The sequence below is a fragment of the Chiroxiphia lanceolata genome, chromosome 12 (assembly GCF_009829145.1).
Source record: "Chiroxiphia lanceolata isolate bChiLan1 chromosome 12, bChiLan1.pri, whole genome shotgun sequence".
Lineage (NCBI taxonomy): Eukaryota > Metazoa > Chordata > Aves > Passeriformes > Pipridae > Chiroxiphia > Chiroxiphia lanceolata.
In genome coordinates, this window is record NC_045648.1 from 1,008,641 (window position 1) to 1,014,431 (window position 5,791).

Below are 5,791 nucleotides of genomic sequence, written 5' to 3' on the forward strand. Positions count from 1 at the left end.
CCCAAAAGGGTCAGCACATCCTAAAAGGGGTGGGACACCCCAAAAGGGACAGCACACCCTAAAAGGGGTGGGACACCCCAAAACGGACAGCACACTCTAAAAGGGGTGGGACACCCCAAAGGGGACAGGACACCCTAAAACAGATGGGACACTCCAACAGGCTCAGCACACCCTAAGAGGGATGGGACATCCCAAAAGGAACAGCACACCCTAAAAGGGATGGGACACCCCAAAAGGGACAGGACACCCCAAATTCCATCTCCCGTGGAACGACGCTTCGTCCCACCCCAAACTGTGGGGAGCTGAAGGAAAGAGGATTTTGTTTCCTTTCTGAGCATCTCACAGAAAAACACCTTCCCCGGCCTCTTTAAAACCCAACTGGAGTGTTCATTAGCTGCCCTATTTTTTCAGGTGTATTCTAATAGCACTAATTAACTCGAAGGTAGATTTTAGCACTTCAGCCTCCCTTTCTGCCTTCAAATGCCAAAACAAATCTTGCCATAATTACCAGCAATCCTTTTCATTACCGGCTGCCTAATTATCCTATTAATAGCACATCCTAAGAGACTATATTTGCTTGGCAGGCAAATATTTGTTTTTAAATTAGCAAACACAAAGACAAACTGCTCTGTTTGCTGAAGGATTTTGAAATGCAAAATGGTTTATATTCAGGGAAAAAAAAAAATTAATCCAAGTCAAACCCAAATGCTTAATCCAGTTGAAGCAGTTGGATCTCTTCAACAAGGGGGGAGGGTCCCTGTGCCAAGGAGGAGTCTGGGGGTACCTGGGCACCAACACCTGTGCCTGGGCAAGAGGTCCTGGTGGTGCCATTGCTCAGGGAGGGATGTGATGCCCAACAAACTGAGGGTGCTGGCACAGAGGGAAGGTCCTGGAAAGGTGGGATGCCATGGCAAGAGGATGATGGCATAACAAGAGGATGCTGCCAAGGTGGGAGGATGCTGCTGGGGTGGGAGGGTGTTGTGGTTGGTGCTGGGGGGGTGTTGCCATGGCAGGAGGATGTTGTGGTGGTGGTAGGGTGATGTCACAGCAGCAGGATGATGTCACGGTGGGAGGACGTTGCCATGGCAGGAGGATGCTGCCGTGGTGGGGAGGGGGTTGTGACAGGAGGATCCTCTCGAGGTGGGAGGATGCTGCTTCCAGGATGGAAGGATACTGCCGTGGCAGGAGGATGGAAGGTTGCTGTTGTGGCTGGAGGATGTTTTTATGGCAAGAGGATGTTGCCGTGGTAGGAGGATGATGTCACAGTGGGAGGATGCCGTGGCAGGAGGATGCTGCAGCCTCCAGGAAGCCTCGTGTCTCTGTGTAATTCACCCCACCCGGCCGGGAAGATGATGCCATAACGTTTGCTTTTAACGGGGAGCAGAAGTGCTCGCTTGCGGCGTGAAACCCCCTGAGTGATTAGCCAGAAGAGTTAATTATCCTGTCGTTAAGAGGAGAGGTGCTAAAGGGCCTCAGCAATGGGCTCTTGGAGGGCAGGGCGCCGGGTATTTCTCAGGGGAGGGCACCGGGTGCTTCCCGGCGGGATGGTGACTCAAACCTCCCTCCTGGAGGGGTGGAGGATGCCAAGACTCTCCTCTGCCTGTGCAGGGAAGGGCTGGCAGAGCCTGTGTGGGAAGCTCCATCCCCAGGACTCAAACCAGAGGAGGATCAATAGATTTATCTGAGCGGAGGAACTCTCTCTGTCAGAGCAGCTGAATTATTTATGGACCTGGAGGGGCCTTTCCCGGGAGGCTGCAGAGCATCCACCTTCACAGCCACAATTACAGCTCTCTTTACAAAACCAACACCTCTTCCCTGTCTTTTTTTTTTTTTTTTTTTTTTTTTTAATATAAAACCCCAACTGTTTCATCCCTGGGTTACAAAAGGAGCAACAAACCCTGAACCTGCCACCCTCTGAGATGAAGGAGGTGAACGGGCAGCGCTCTGCAGCCCTGTGTTCCCACAACCCCAGCGGGCACAGGGAAGCTCCCGGGCTGGAGGGGGGTTCCCACACTCGGGGTGCACATTCAACACAGGCTTGGGCCTGTCCCCAAACCCCCTGTGGTCACCTGTGCCCTCACACCTCCCAAAACCTCCCCCTCCCTCACTGTTCTCTGCAGCCTGAGGGGGTGAAATGTGTGCCCCTTCTTTCCAGTTTGAGACCACCCTCCCATGCTGGGGGATCTCAGCCCTGCTGGAGTGGGACAGTGTGTCAGTCTGGATGTGATCCCAGTGTCTGCCACCACCGTGCCACCAGTGCCATCAGTGCCACCAGTGCCATCACAGTGCCACCACAGTGCTGCTGCAGGGCCCTGCCCACAGCAGGCAGCCTTGCCAAGGAGTTTAGGGGAGGTTTTCAGGGATTAGAGGGCCCAGCCATAGGGCAAATCAGCCAGGCACCCAAACCCTCTGCTGGGGACCCAAACCTGGCCCCTTCCCGGCACAGCCCGGGGGTGCCAGCCAGGGACACCATTCTGAGGGGCAGAATGAGGCCGTGCCTGGGACAGAAGAGGTTAATCAGCCTGCACAGGGCCTTGCCCGGGTTTCCTTCAATGACTTGAGCCTAAAATCCAGCGGCAGCAGCGCACAAAGGGCTCTGCAACCCATTGTGCCCCGGAGACCACCCAGGGGAGGGCGGCAGTGAATGATGCAGCACTGCCCCAGACAGCCTGCTCCCTCCCTCCCTGTGCCCTCCCAGCCTGTTCCCTCCCTCCCTGTGCCCTCCCAGCCTGCTCCCTCCCTCCCTGTGCCCTCCCAGCCTGCTCCCTCCCTCCCTGTGCCCTGCCAGCCTCCCTCCTTCCCTCCAAACACCAAACTCTCTTGCAAAACTGAAGCCAAGGTCCCGCCCCGCTCCCTGGGGGACAGAAGGGCCAGGGGGTGATGCTCTTGTGACCCCCCACCCCACCCCAGCCTCTGGGCCTCTCAGCCCGTGGCTCAGGTTGACATGGGTGTCCCTTGGCTCTGAAAGGCACCTGTGATCATCCCAAATACCGTCTGACTCCAGCAGTGGGACCTCTGGGACCTGCCAAGCCTTGCTGGAGCAGCCCAGGGATGCTTCCCAAAGCACCAGAGGCTGGTGGGTACCCAATCTGCATCCCAGGGCATTCCACGTGCATCCTGGATCCAGCAGTGACTCCTGGATGCCATCTGTGACGTGTCCATGGCCACACTGCTTCCCGCCCCGTGCCTGGTGGGAGGAAGCCAAGAGCTGCATCCCTCCTCGAGGACATCCCTGCAGGTCCTGCTGACCCCCACTGCCTTTGGAGAGAGATAGGGAATGGCCAGGCCTGTATCCCCACCATGGAGCCCTGGAATGTGCAATGGTTTGGGATGGAAAGGACCTTAAAGACCATCTTGTTCCAACCCCCTGCCATGGGCAGGAACACCAGCCAGCCCCCAGCCAGAGCACCCCCCAGAGCTCCTGGAGTACCTGGTCCAAACATCCCCTGGAATTCCTGATCAAAACACACCCTGGAATTCCTGGTCAAAACATCCCCTGGATACCTGGCCAGATCATCCCCTGGAGCTACTGGATTCCCCAGCCAAAGCATCCCCTGTATTTCCTGGAGACCCTGGCCAGGGCATCATCTGGAGTTCCTGGAGCTCCTGGATCACCTCCCCAGAGGATCCCCTGGAGCTTCTGGAGTCTCTGCCCAGAGCATCCCCCGGAATTCCTGGAGCCCCATCCAGAGCATCCCCTGGAGTTCCTGGAGCCCCATCCAGAGCATCCCCTGGAGTTCCTGGAGCCCCATCCAGAGCATCCCCTGGAGTTCCTGGAGCCCCACCCAGAGCATCCCCTGGAGCTGCCCAGCCCCTGGTCACCCGCAGCTGGACGAGGAGGGCAGGAGCCCTGTCCGGAGCTCTCCAGCCAAAGGCAAAGGGGAGGAAGCAGCGGCAGAGGAACCCAACCCCTCTCCCACAATTCCCGGGCTCCGTTTCGGCAGATGGCGAGCCGAGGGACGGCCCCGCCCGGGGCTGGGTTTGATGAGCTGTGCACATGTGAAACCCGAACATCTGCAGCGCCATGTGGTGCCAGGAGCGCCCCCCGCACCCCGACCCAGCTAAACACCATCAATTATTCATGACCGAGTTATTTGTGGTGCAAAGGGTCCATCAGCGACTTTGATTAAAAACCCGATGAGTAATGAATATGCAAAAGGCAGCGACTGCTCCGAGGAACAGATTTGTCAAATTGTCCATACTTCATCCACGGCGAGGAGAACCTCCAGAGGTCCCGGGATTGAAAAACTTCCGCCCAGATCCCGGCACTGTGGGAAGGATGAAGTCCCTCTGCCACACCAACGCTTCCCGTGCATCCGAATGGGAAAATATTTGCGTGTGGAAGCCGAAGTGAGGGCAGCGAGGAGAGGGGCACGCACACGAGAGGAAATGTGATTTTAATTCACATTGTGACTCCGCAGCCATTTAATTATTTTAATTAGGCTTAATTAGTGGTAAATTTACAATGATATGCTTGATACCTGGCATTAAATCTTTCATGCATAAATGTTTTGTTAAAATGAGAAAATAGGCACGTGGCATCCTGCCAGCAATTAGTGCTGAATGCGCTAATGAAAGATTACGGCTCTGCCGTGATTCCTGGTGACAGGAGCCGGGGGGGCCCCACCGGGAACAATCACCCGGCACCTGCAGCTCTGCCACTGCCTCCAGCCCGGCAGAAAGGCATCCCCGGGGGACTGCTGGTGGCCCCACAGGTGGCCCAGGAGGGTGTGGCCACCGGCTCCCACCCCAGGGCAGGAGAGAGATCACCCAGCACATCCCCCTTCTTCCCCACCCCTGCAGACTGGTCCCTCTCTGCACCTCCATCTCCATCCCAGAGTCTCTGCTGTCCCCCTCTCCTGACCTCTCCAGGGTCTTGGGAAGGAACTGTGAGGGTGGGGAGGCCCTGGCCCAGGTTGCCCAGAGAAGCTGTGGCTGCCCCTGGATCCCTGGAAGTGTCCAAGGCCAGGTTGGACAGGGCTTGGAGCCACCTGGGCTAGTGGAAGGTGTCCCTGCCCATGGCAGGGGGTGGAACAAGATGTTCATTAAGGTCCCTTCCCACCCAAACCATTCCAGGATTTTCTGATGGTTCTATGACTGCTCAAAATTCCTTGGGGGTGGGTGTGTGCATCCTAATTTCCTAGGAAAGCCTCACATTTGGACTGTACTCCACAAACACCCCAACCCCACAGTGTGGAACAAAGGAACTGCTCAGGCTCTTCGGGAGAAGAGTTTATTGGCATCTCCCCCCCAGATCAGGGTCTCCTGAATTTCCAAAGCTCCAGGGAAGGGCAGCTGGACAACCAGGAGGTTGCTCTGAGCCCCAGGACCAGGTGAGGAGAGGGATTAGGAAGGGAATTAAGTCTCTGCACAGAATCAGCTCACAGAGCAGTCCCAGATACCACTGCCCAATGTTTCAGTTACAAACGTGCTAAAAATCCCAGGAAGATGAATTCCAGTGTTTCCCAACTACAGTTAAGTGCACCGGGAGGGTATTAACTCCCTCCCATCCCTATTGATCTTCCTGTCTCCCGCTACTACTGGAAACAATTAGAGGTCAATAAGCAACATGAGCTGAAATCCACAGCTGCCAGATAAACCATTTGGAAATATTTCCTTGCCCTTCTCCACCGGTGGGTCTGTCAATACCGCCATCAAATATTTTTTATGGAAAAGGGCGGCTCTTAGAAAATCTATCTGTGCTGTCTCAGGGCCCGGGAGCAGAGCAGATGAATCCAGAGGCTGCTCCCAGCCCTCGGAGCGAAACCCGGAGTACAAATGGCAGCGAGAC

At 56.0% G+C, this 5,791-nt stretch overlaps 1 long non-coding RNA gene across 1 annotated transcript; it reads left to right on the forward strand.

Annotated features, from left to right (window-relative positions):
• The first annotated feature begins 1,066 nt into the window (after positions 1-1,066).
• LOC116792875 lies at positions 1,067-1,805 on the forward strand. Its single transcript, XR_004359287.1, has 2 exons — positions 1,067-1,459; positions 1,609-1,805. It is a non-coding gene; the product is annotated as an uncharacterized LOC116792875 (long non-coding RNA).
• The last annotated feature ends 3,986 nt before the right edge of the window (positions 1,806-5,791 follow it).